The sequence below is a fragment of the Canis lupus genome, chromosome 1 (genome assembly GCF_003254725.2).
Source record: "Canis lupus dingo isolate Sandy chromosome 1, ASM325472v2, whole genome shotgun sequence".
Taxonomy (NCBI): domain Eukaryota; kingdom Metazoa; phylum Chordata; class Mammalia; order Carnivora; family Canidae; genus Canis; species Canis lupus.
Genome location: NC_064243.1, coordinates 47128488 through 47141356, shown reverse-complemented (window position 1 = coordinate 47141356; position 12869 = coordinate 47128488). Strand labels below are relative to the sequence as shown.

General features: G+C 42.5%; 1 protein-coding gene across 4 annotated transcripts in view; it reads right to left on the bottom strand.

The window, feature by feature from the left end:
* Positions 1-12869, bottom strand: part of ZDHHC14 (zinc finger DHHC-type palmitoyltransferase 14) — a 275301-nt gene that overhangs the window by 73950 nt on the left and 188482 nt on the right. The window lies entirely within an intron of this gene.

Here is a 12869-nt window from a genome sequence, read left to right as displayed (position 1 = left end):
ACTGTCATAGGGACACCAAATTCCCACAGTGTTAAATTGCTGAAGGTCTGGATTTTATTTGTTACAGCAGCTAGTGTTGCCCTAATACAGTGGGTGATACTGACATCAAGATCTTTCTCCGATGGTGCATTCCAAATCCAGCTTAAGAATGTCCCATCTTGAAATGAACAAGGGGGTAGTGGAAGGGGAGGTGGACGGGGGGTTGGGGGACTGGGTGATGGGCACTGAGGGGGGCATTTGACTAGAGGAGTACTGGGTGTTATGCTATATGTTGGCAAATCGAACTCCAATAAAAAATATATACAAAAAAAAAAAAGAATGTCCCATCTTGCACATTGGCCTCCTCAAAAATACCAGGCATTGGATGGAAGGAATATAAATTTTTTATATATATATATCTGTGTGTGTGTATGTATATATACATACACACACATCATATATATATATATACTTATGTCCAAAAATATGTATTTAAAGGTTATATTTACACATAAATATATGTATATTTATGTATACATAAATATGTATTTAAAGGTATATTTAATATACATATGTAAATACATATTTAAAGGTATATTATATATTCAAATATACATACATTTAAATGTATGTTTTAAAAATAATTTCCATGTTTTGTTTATTGTCTGACCAGCATCCTTCATTATATTTTAGAATCAGTTTTTTAAATGTTGAAGAAAATACAAACATGTTTATTTTTTAAAGTTTCACTTTATCTTATAGTCTGGTTCTTGTCTCTGAGTTCACATTAGAATCACCTGGGGAGCTTTTAAACTTCCCCTAATGCATGGATCCTGCCCCGGACCCATTAAATCAGAATCGTCCCCAGGATGATTCTAATGTGCTGCAGGGTTGAGAACCCTTGCTCTCCAGGAAAATAAAACATAGAGTTTTATTCTCATCTAGACCCCTCCCAGCCCTGTGAGGCCTGCCAGAAAGAATTTGGGGCAGCTAGCTGTGCAGCCAAGAGCAGGAGGCCCCTGGGGGAGCAAGAGCAAGAATATCTAAGGGCTTCAGCAAAGACTCTGTAGTCAATAAACAAGCAAGGCAGACCCTAGGGGCTGGAGGAAATCTTGGGAAACTTCAGGGTGTTCTCGAAACAGAGCCAGTAGCATTAAAAGTAGCTGTTCCTTTTAATTTATACACAAGGAAAGTACACATGATCAGATAGCAGCATTTGCAGCATTCGGTAAATTTGCTAAGTGGTAATAAGCAGTGAGTCCTGTCACCCACTGAGGCCCCCACAAACAGTCTGGGCAGGAGTCATGAGAAGAGCTTCCAAAACTATTAATCTTTCTGTCCTGCCCTTAGAGGGTCTGATTTCATTGGCAGGGTACAGTCTGGCTTCAGGGTGGTAAAAACTCCCCAGGTATGGTGGTATTCGCAGAGCTGCACCCTCTGCCAGCACCCCAGCACGGACGGAATCTACCATTCAACATGTAATGACTTCGGGGCCCCTCACCTTTCACCCCAATCTTTAAGAGGAGGACCGAGGCCTGGAAATCTGCCCCAGCCTTTTGGCCTAAGTGTTGGTATTTGTGAAAATACCAGTGGCAGGCAAGCAACTTGAGTGGTTACTAGGCATTTTCTACTCATGGAAAACTAAAGTTCTCTAAGCAGGTTATGGAAGAAGAAGACAGAGAGTTCAGGAATATCTGAGGGACAGAGGCAGTGCGGAGGACAGGAAAACGGGCAGAGTAAGGGGCAACCCTCTGCTTTACCTTTTTGCTGAGGACAATCCTTCAACTTAGAATAATTAAATAGCTGGGGAGCCTAAGGACCCTGGGTGACCTTGCCCAGAAGGATACCTTCTCCTGGCATGTGTCCCCACCTGCCTGGCCCCCCGGTGCCTATCTTATCAAACATCTCAATGGATTCTGAATAAGGAGTAAACAAAGAGATGACATGGCTGTGTACTTCCCTTAGCATCATGGCAAAAATAACTTGCTTTGAATACATCAAAGATAAGGTCAGCTCTCCAGAGGTGCCAATTGGGTGCCACTGAGGCCTAAATTAATTATAACTTGGTGCCTCATTAGCCTTATGTCAGCCATGAAATCCATTGTATCAATTCAGCTCTTGCAAACGTGGGCAGGAAAACTCAAAAGCCAGATATAGGTTTCAAAATAATAACCCAATCAATAATATTTGTGTTAACTTAATCAGAAAATTTAAAAAGTGAATTGTCAAGGGAAGTGTTTTAAAAAGCTGGGATAATGCACTTATTCACACTGCAACGACTAACAAAGCCTAGCCTGAGTAGCAGTGACTTGGAAAAGTAGTTAGCACTTCTTAAAATAAACAAGTGATTGTGTAGTTCCAAACTATATTTTTGAAAGATTAAAAGTTTGATACAATGTGAACTGAAGGCGAAACTCAACAGGCATGACAAATGGAAGCATAAGAATGAAGCTAAACCCAAAAACTCGTATCTGCAGAGCTTTTTATGTAAAAGAAATTGAAGAATCAGAAGACCTGGATTCAGGGCCCAGTTGTACCATCATTAAAGTGACTAAAGGTCTATAGAACTAAAAAAAAAAAAAAAAAAAAAAAGCCAATTGACATTTAAGACATACAGTTGACCCTCGAACAATGTTGGGGTTGGGGAGCCAATCCCTTGCAGAGTTGAAAATCCAATTATAACTTTTGACTCCCCCAAAACTTTACTATTAGTAGCCTATTGTTGATCAGAAGCCTTACCAATAACATAAATTAAGATGTATTTTGTATTGCATGCACCATGTACTGTATTCTTACAATTGAGTGAGCTAGAGAAAAGAAAATGTTATTAAGAAAATCATAAATAAAAAAAAAATAAAAAAAAAGAAAATCATAAATAAAACACATTTGCTGTTACAAATACTGTTCTGTATTTATTGAGAAAACCACATGTATAAGTGGCCCCCATGCAGTTCAAACCCACGTTCGACCTGGTGGTAGTTACAGATTGGAGGGGAGACCTGGGACCTCACTAGTGCAACAGTACAAGGATCTGCTTTCCTGTCTTTCCCCAGATGCTGCTGGAGGGCAGGGACCACGTTTTACCCACTTTCATGTTCCTGCTGTCCAGATGAGGTTCTAGCACACAGTAGGTGTGAAAGGCCAATAGTCCTGGCAGGTGAGGATGAAAGATGCCAGTCAGAGTTTCCTTGCCCTGGGGATGCCTCTCTCAAGATCCTCCTGAGGCTGCTGCTCTTCTTATATGTGTCCCTAGTTGCTGCTGGTCAAGAGACCCATCTCATGCAGCTTGTCTGTGACACTAGAATGCGCCACATGACATGGGCAGCTGGACACCTCAGGATACCCCAGTGGTGCTGTTTCTTCCACATAATAAATTCAAAGCTTTCAGGCATGCTTATGTCCAGGGTAGACATGAATAATAGGGCCTTGAAACCCAGGACCTCAAATACCTACCTGAGCACAAAGGAAGTTTCTCTTGAATGTTCAGAGTGATGCCAATGGCTGGTCATAAAATCTGTTCCTTGTTCCTGGAAATGACGACCACCCGTGGCCCATGTCATGGGGCACACAAGGTGGCATTCCTGTGCTAATCCTCAATTACTCTGCGTTTTGGGTTTGGGTTTTTTTTGTTGTTGTTGGCAACCATTGTGCCTCTGCCTCTTAGGGCTGCTCTTTGTGGTTTAAGTAGAGCCGTTGAAAAAAAGAGTAATTGAAGTCTGCAATATCTAATGGATAAAGAACACTAGAATTTGGGGGGATAAACCTCTAACAGTACTTCAAGTTTATATGAGTCAGTATTTCTTAAGGACATTTTTATACACAGGCATTTTGAAAGAGAACTTAAAAGCCTGAAATGGCCTTTCTCTTCATAAAGTACCCTTTCCTTGCAAATTGCCGGTAGCTGTGGGTGTGGAGGCAGAAACAGTGACAGAACCGCCATCTGGCATGAACCTCACAATCAGCAAAGAAAGAGGGGATCTGGGGATCTGGAGAAGGGGTGCTGTGCACGCAGTGTGAGTCCAGAGACACAAAGCTGCCTGTTGACTAAGTTTTTCACTCTGAGAGGAGTCCTGGGCTTAACCAGAGGTCCTAAGTAAGCTGTTTGTTAATACATGCCTACTCTGAATAAGTCACTCTGAATAAGTCTTGTTCTTTTAGGACACTCGTATCCTGAGAGACCCACTTGTCTACCATCTTATTTTCTGCTCCAAATTCAGGGAGAAAATGGTTGAACTTTTAAAACTATTGAACTTCACCATATAAAGTAATTGAACTCTGCTTTTTTTTTTTTTTAATGTAGAGGGAATGGGGCACCTTGGTGCCTCAGTCAGTTGAGCATCTGACTCTTGATTTCTGCTCAGGTCATGATCTCAGGGTCATGAGTTCAAGCCCTGCATGGGGCTCTGCTTGAGATTCTCTCCTTCTCTTTGTGCCCTTCCCCCTGTTTGTGTTCTCTCTCTCTCTTTCTCTCTCTCTCTCAAATAAATAAATCTTAAAAAAATAAAATGCAAAGGAAAAAACCCAAATATACAAAAGATATACATTTCTTTACCTTTACCAAAAGGATTTGGAACAGTGGGATTCCCCGATGCGTTGGAGTTTTATAGATGATTCACACTGACAATGTTGTCCAGAGAGAGAAGAACCTCCACTAATAAGTGTTTAACTGGAATGAAGGTAAAGCTTCTCTGCATGAGGATACAAGTCACAGGGGAAGTACAATTTGCTTTATACCAGGTTTGATGATTATGTCCATTGCATGTGCTGGAGGACAGCTGTTGGATCTAATGCATCTGAAATTTCATAAGGTTCATTTCATTGGTGCTCTGCAGCATTTGGGACACAGACCACCCAACCTTGAAATGGTTATCTATCATGAAGGGAAATGGCTAAGAGCCAATTAACATAGACTCCTGCCTAACAGTCTGTAAGCTTCCAGGCCCATAGGAAAATATTAAAATAATTAGATCTTAGACAACTCAAGTATTAAAGCGCTAGGGAGGAAAGTAGAGCCAATCTTGATCTGTCCACAGATGTTGGTTAGGTTTCCACTGGAGGGTAAAATATGACTATTTTCTCACCAATATATTGGATGGCAGTAGCTTTGCCTCTGTAAATGCTTACATACAAATGAGCATTTGAGGGCTCGTGAAGGGGTGACAGCCCCCCAGTCCTCTCTTTCCAGATGAAAGCTCTGCTCTGTCAGTTTGTCTTAAATGTTTATCCTCAAGGACTAAAACTGGTGCCTGAAGCGAGGCTCATGCAGGCAGAGTTTCAAACCTGAGCCACATGGGCAGACAGACAGGGAAGTAGTCCCCTCTGCTTTGTAGGGCACATCTTAAGGGGGAGCAGGGAATGTCTGCAAAGCCAGGAGCAAGAGAACAAGGAAAGCAGGTGCAGGGAGCCCATAAGCAAGTGTAGGCCCCACATGGGATGGAAGGGGCCCTACCAGGAAGGAAGACATAAGGTATTCAGGGCCCAGCTAGTCTTTCCCAACTCCTTCACACGTTCCTTTAATATGAGTGTTGGAGGTACCTGGGCGGACAACACAGACCTGGCTCCTGCCTTAGAGCAGTGTACAGTCTAGTGGAGGAAACAGATATCAATTAAGTATCCACACAACTAAATGCGTCATCATGCATTGTGTCACATTGAGTCAGAGGAGTAGGTAAGTCTGCCTGGTGTGGGAGCTCTTTCCAGAAGACAGCATTTGAACCAGGATCTGAAGGATGATGGAGTAGGGCTTCCTTAGGCAATGCATGTGCAAGAATGCATGCACACTGGGAACAGGGACCAGGAATGTCAGGCAGAGGGGATAAAGTATGTACTGGCTCCAGGACAGGAGGCAGATGGTATATTCAAGACCTGAAGGGAGGTTAGTATGACCAGGACACAGTGCCTAGGAGATGGTCAGAGAGGAAGAAGGCAAGGGCTAGATCACATGGAGCCTTGTGGCCATGACTGGGATGTTGGCCTTCATTCTAAGTGCAAAATAAAGTATGATTGTTCTTTTTACATGTCAACTTGACTAAGCTATGTGCCCAGTTGTCTGATCAAACATCAGTAGAGATGTTGCTGAGGTGTTTTTAGATGAGATTAACATTTATTTATTTATTTTTAAAATTTATTTATTTATAAAAGAAAGAGCAGGAGTAGGGGGAGAGGGAGGGTCAGAGGAAGAAGGAGAAGCAGACTCCCTGCTAAGCAGGGAGCCCAACATGGGGCTCAATCCCAGGACCCTGGGATCATGACCTGAGCCGAAGGCAGATGCTTAACCAACTGAGCCACCCTGGCACCCTGAGATTAACATTTAAATCAGACTTTGAGTAAAGCAGATGATGTTCTATAATGTGGGTGGGCCTTGTCCAATCAATTGAAGGCCTTAAGAGCAAAGATTGAGGTTCTCTGAAGTGTAAGAAATTCTCTTCAAGACTGTAACATAGAAATCCTGCCTGTGAAATTTGGACTCAAGACTTTGACATCAACTCTTGCTGGATTTTCCAGCCTGCTGGCCTGTCCCACAAATCTGCTAACCCCCATAATCCCACAAACCAATTACTTAAAAATAAATCTAAATACTCCTATTGGTTTTCTCCAGAGAACCCTAACAGAAGCCAACCCTAACAGAAGCCAACCCTAACAGAAGCCATATATGTGTATAAATGTAGGTAAAATGTACAACATCACATTAACTGTGGTCTCAGAGATGGGCTGGGGACAGAGGGAAGCAAGGCAGCCAGTTAGGAGGGATTTGGAATACAAGCTAGAGATGATGTTAACTCAGAAGAGGGTGGTGGTGGGGCGCCTGGGTGGCTCAGGTGGTTAAGCACCTGCCTTTGGCTCAGGTCATGATCTCCAGGTCCTGGGATTGAGCCCTGCATTGGACTCCTTGCTCAGTGGGGAGCCTGCTTCTCTCTCTCTCTCTCTCTCTCTCTCATTCTCTCTCTTCTCTCTCTCTCTGCCCCTCCCCACTGCTCATTCTCTCAAATAAATAAATAAATAAATAAAATCTTAGAAAAAGAGAGAAGAGGGTAGTGGCTGTAGTGATAGACAGAAGTAGACACATTCTAGAAACATGAAAATAGAAACATCAGTTATTAGCAGATTATGCTAAATGAGAGGCAGGTGGGTGTCCAGGATGGGTTTCAGGCTGTGGCTGGTGCAAGGGGGCACAGTGGTGATGGCACCCCAAGGCAGATGGTGGTATGGAGTTGTTTCCGTGAAGGTGCTGGGGTGGGGGGATGGAGGCCAGGGAGCTCACCTGCTGGTATTGAGTGTGAGGACATATGTAGGCAGGTACACATACAGAGCAGGACCTGAGAGGAAGGGCCAAGGCTGGAGATAAATGTCCCTTGGCAATGACAACATTATAAGCCATCAGAAGGCATGGGGCCAAGTGCTGAGCCCCAAGGCACTGCTACGTTTCAAAGCAAGGAGCCCTGGAGAGACAGAAGGAGGGCAGAATGTTGCTGAGTCACTTAGTCTGCTTGGAGCACATTTGGGGAAACCCAGCACTGGATTCCCTCTGGGACAGAGTGGAACACCAGCACAGCAACGGTGCTAGGAATAAAAAAGTTGCAAAGAAAACCCAGGGCTTCCCCCAGTGAACTTGGTTCTCATACCCTCCAAGGATACTCTCGTCCTGTAAGACAAGAAGCATCATGTGGCCTGCTGGGGTAGGAGGTGGAGCTGGCCTGGCAATCAGGGCTTCCCCCGGACCAAGGGGACACGGATGGGACTGTTGCAGAGTGGGTGCTGGGGTGGAGCATGAAGGGACCTGCACTCCCCGGGAGGTGGACAGATAGCCCTGGAGACAAAGCTCAGCCAGGGTGGGCGGTGGGCAAAGGATCCACCTGCCATGCCCCAATGCTCCGGTCACAGGCACAGAGATGGAAGAGCAAAAGGCTGAGCACTGTGAGTCCCCGGCTTGCCTTCAAATGGGTGGAATCCTGCAAGGATGCAGAGGCCTGGAGAGGGAGCCTTCACGCAGGGGTGGAGAGGGTGGGGTGGGGAACTGCTATAAACTCCTGGGGATGGGATTGGAGAGGACCTGGGGCAGATCCCATATAAAGAGATTCAGCTGTGTGCCCTTGCTGGAGGTGTGTGTGTGTGTGTGTGGGGTGGGCAGAGGGGGTGGGGTGGGCACAGGGGGTCCTTTCTCCTACTGAGTCTCAAACTCTCCCTGGCGCTTTGCCTTCATGAACCAAGCAGGGTGTGTGAGGTCTGCTGTGGGGACCGTGGCTGCCCGTGAACCGCCACTACGTGTTCTGGCTTGGAGGAGGAGTGATGCACGTGCACCGTTCCCCTCACAGATGTGGAAGTGGGGGTGACAAGGAAAGGGCAGCAGGCAGTGGCAGGCCAAGAAAGGGGGAGATGGTGAGTGCAGGTGGCAAAGCCATGCTTCACAGTGTGGCTCACGCTTGACCTCGCTTTTCCTGACCACACGGCTTGGTTTGGTTAGAGAGGGTCATTTCATTTAGAAACCACAAAAGCATTGGACTTACTCTGGACCTGGTCACTGAAGGGCTCATAGGATGGATTTCTCTTAGGAGAGAACTTGGTCAAGGAAAAAGCATTTGTCAGATAAGAACTATGACAGATACTCTTTAGCCCCACAAGAACTTGACCTCTTAAGGTTTTTGCCAGGAACTGAAAAAAGCATAATGAAATATTTGTAGAGGACTAGGCAAAGCCACTTTCTCTGTACACCTCATAGAAAGTCGAAAAAGGAAGCCACAGAGAGTGAGCTTCGTGTGCTACTCAGTGCTAGCTTCATGCATTCATTTATTATTCTTTTTTTATAAATTTATTTTTTATTGGTGTTCAATTTGCTAACATATAGAATAACACCCAGTGCTCATCCCATCAAGTGCCCCCCTCAGTGCCCGTCACCCAGCCACCCCCACCCCCCACCCACCTCCCCTTCCACCACCCCTAGATCGTTTCACAGAGTTGGGAGCCTCTCATGTTCTGTCTCCCTTTCTGATATTTCCTACCCATTTCTTCTCCCTTCCCTTCTATTCCCTTTCACTATTATTTATATTCCCCAAATGAATGAGACCATATAATGTTTGTCCTTCTCTGATTGACTAATTTCACTCAGCATGATACCCTCCAGTTCCAACCACGTTGAAGCAAATGGTGGGTATTTGTCGTTTCTAATGGCTGAGGAATATTCCATTGTATACATGGACCACATCTTCTTTTGTTATTCTTGTCAAATATTTATCAGGCTCCTACTGTGTGCTAAACAGTCTTCCAGGGGCTCTGGATACAGTGGTGAATAAGTTAAGTCCTCTGTCCTTATGTGGCTTATATCTAAGGAAGACAGATGAACCCAGAGTATGGATTTTTAAATGCACACTCAAATCACATTTAATAATATACATCACACCTGACTGATGATCAAGGTCACTTAGGGTAGCAATTCTCAACCATGAGTCATTTTGTGCCCCAGGGAAAATCTGGCTATAGTTAAAAATGTCTGAAGATGTTTCTGGTTGTCATAAGCAGGAGGGAATGCTATTAACATCTAGTAAGTAAGGCCCAGAGATGCTGCTAAACATCTTACAATACACAGGACAGCCCCCACAGCAAAGAATCACCCAGCCCAAGATATCAATGGTGCCAAAGATGAGGAACCCTGGCCTGGAGCTTTGCTACTCGAAGTGTGTTCCATGTACCTGCAGTAGCAGAATCACCAAGACACTTGTTAGAAATGAATAATGCCAGGTGGTTCGGATGTACGTGATAGTTCGAGAAGCACTGCCTAGATGCAACACTCGTTAGCAAGCAGGACAAAAGCCCAGTGGTGGAGACTATACTCACATTCTTTTGGGTACCCAGACAAGCACCATCTGTAAAGGTTTGCTTATTTGAGAGGCTTTTAAAATGCAGATTCCTTACTCCCAAAGATTCTTAGGCCCACAGGGTAGGGCCTAAGAATCAGTATTTTTAGAAAAGCTCCCTGTGGATATCTGATGAAGAGGATTGGGATTCATGGAAAACACAACACATATCACAGCTAAACTCTCTACATGAGTCTCTATCACTAGTTGGAGAATCTCAGCAGTTGGCCTAGGGACGAGAGAGAGAGAGAGAGAGAGAGAGAGAGAGAGACGTGTGCCATTTATAAAGATGCTAATGTTACTCAGAGAACCGATTTTAACTAGTTCATTCTGGAAAATGGAAAGTTGGCTTAATGAAACTGCCATGCCAGGTTTTCAAATGGTACATTTTTTGTTGCATTGATAACTGTAACTTTTTGTTCAAAGACAATCTTAAAAGAACCTGAATATACAAAACAAGCAAGAATGAAGTGGCTCTGGTTTACATAGATGGGCCCTTCTTGTTTCCTGCTCTGGTTCCAGTGGCTACTGTTTGAAAAAAAATAACAGCTATTTTAGGTAAGTAGGGCCCTATTAAATTAAATTTCATTAAAAGAGAGATCTTGTCCACATTTGCATGCATTCACAGAGTTAAGGAGATGGCTATGAGTGTGAATTTTAACTGTGACCACAGGGTGGTAAACATCAATCTTCACTCTGCTGCAAAAATAATTCCATCAGTAGAAGCCCAAATATTCCTAAAAATAGTTCTGAAAGCATATGTTCCAGAAAATGGGAACACAGGATGGCATTGGTGAGAAGTGTGATTTTTTTTTTAATCTGGTAGAGAAAACAGGCCTCAATTTCTCCACATTTAAACTATGATAATTTGAGTGCTCATAGTTCAGGGGCATTGTAATTCATTGAAAGACCTTAAACTGTCAGATACTATAATATTCATGGTTATCAAAACTTCTTTTTTGAGGCCTTCCCAGATCCTCTATGGCAATACATTTCTCTCTCTCTCTATCTCTATATATCTGCATACAAATTAATGCAATTAAAGACAGAAGAAAAAGAAAATGCCTAGTAGCTGTGACCTTTTTAGTTTGAGTTAATTCAAAACATGCTTCTAGCAAAATGAAAATTAATGACTATCTTATTTTTTGCCATACTTTTTTCCCCACATGGATGCCAAACCCTTGCCCTTAAATGTAAAAGAAATAAAGGTCACTGTGTCCTTGCAAAGTTTTAATCTCTCTCAAATTTTTGTCAAAGTTCTCTGAGCACACACACGCCAAATTGCTGCGCTGTGTAAATGCAAATCAATCCTTTAACTGAAGGCCAAAGCTAGAACTATTTGTGCATGTTTCTACTCCATGAGGCACAGTTTCTGCATCGTCAGAAGCTACTAAATATTATACAATAATAGAGCTCAGTCTGGGTTGTTAGTGTTTGCAGTATTATATGACAAGGAGGTACTGGGTGCTGGACATCATGTGAGAGCAGGGCTGTACTTCCTCATTATCTCTAGGAAAATCTGGTATGCTTTTATTGAGGTTGGAGTGGCATTAATATGAGGGCATTAGCACAGACCAGCTTATATCTCATTCTGTATAGTAATGCTATAAGATTTTATCTTTAGCACTGAGAAAAAGAGAATTAAGGATGCCACCGCAGAACTAGCGGATACTATTTATAAATGTACTGTGTACTTTAATGGAAAAAATGTCTATCAATGGTGGTTCTATACTGTTTTCTCTTTCGCCTTTAATCAATACTGATTAGTAAAATTAATAAGAATCTTGGGATGCCTGGGTGGCTCAGCGGTTGAGCATCTGCCTTTGGCTCAGGGCGTGATCCTGGAATAAATGAATAAAAATCTTTAAATGAATCTTTAAATTCTTTAAAAATTCTTTAAATTCTTTAATTCTTAAAAATTCTTTAAATGAATAAATGAATAAAAATCTTAAAAAAATAAGAATCTTCAATAAGATCACTAGTACAAATCTATATCTGGGTATCTATGTATCTAACTAAATGTCAAAAGCCTGTGTATGTGTGTGTGTGTGCTTTGTGTATAATATTAGCCATAACCAGTTGGAAACTATAAAGGGATAAAATCCCATTTACTTCAGAAAAAGTAATCACAAGACTCTCGGAATAAACCTAACCAAAAAAAGGTTGGCGGGCTTCAAACACAGAACTCTATAAAACAATACTGAGACTTTAAGGAGGTTTTGAAAAACAAAGAAGAGCATTCCACATCCTGGCATGCAAGAATCTGTATTTTATTTTATTTTATTTATTTTTTAAAAGATTTATTTGTTCATGAGAGATACATAGAGAGAGAGGGAGAGACACAGGCAGGGGGAGAAGCAGGCTCCATGCAGGGAGCCTGATGTGGGACTCAATCCGGGGATCTCCAGGATCACACCCTGAGCCAAAGGCAGGCGCTAAACCACTGAGCCACCCAGGCATTCCAAGATTCTGTATTTTAAATATGTCAATTCTTACCAGATCACTTTATGCATCTATTACAATGCCAATCAAAGTTCTAGTATGATTTGGGGAAATTTTGACAAACCGGAAAAAATGATTCAAGCTTCATCTGGAAGCATAAACAGGTGAGAATATTTGCAAAAGTAAAACAAAAAAATGAGGGGAAGTAGTTGTCCCAGGAAAAATGTGAAACATTGGAACAGAACAGACTATTCCCAAAGAGATGCAAATTCTGTATGAGTCAGTATTTGATAAATACAGCTTTCCAAATCAGTGGGGAAAGCAAGGGTTATTCAGTAAATGGAATTGGGATATATAGCTTATCATTTAGAAGGAAAAAACCCTAAAGTTCAAGCCATACCTCATATCTTATACCAAAATATGTAAACATAAAACATACAAGAACTAGAAAAATGAACATAAACTTAAGAGTCTGGAGGCAGGGAAGTACTTTCCAAAAATAAAGAAAAGATGGATAATTCCGACGACAAAAATTTGAAAACCTATATGTCAAAAACTCCATAAAATGCAAATGATAAAGTAGGAACATTGTTATACACA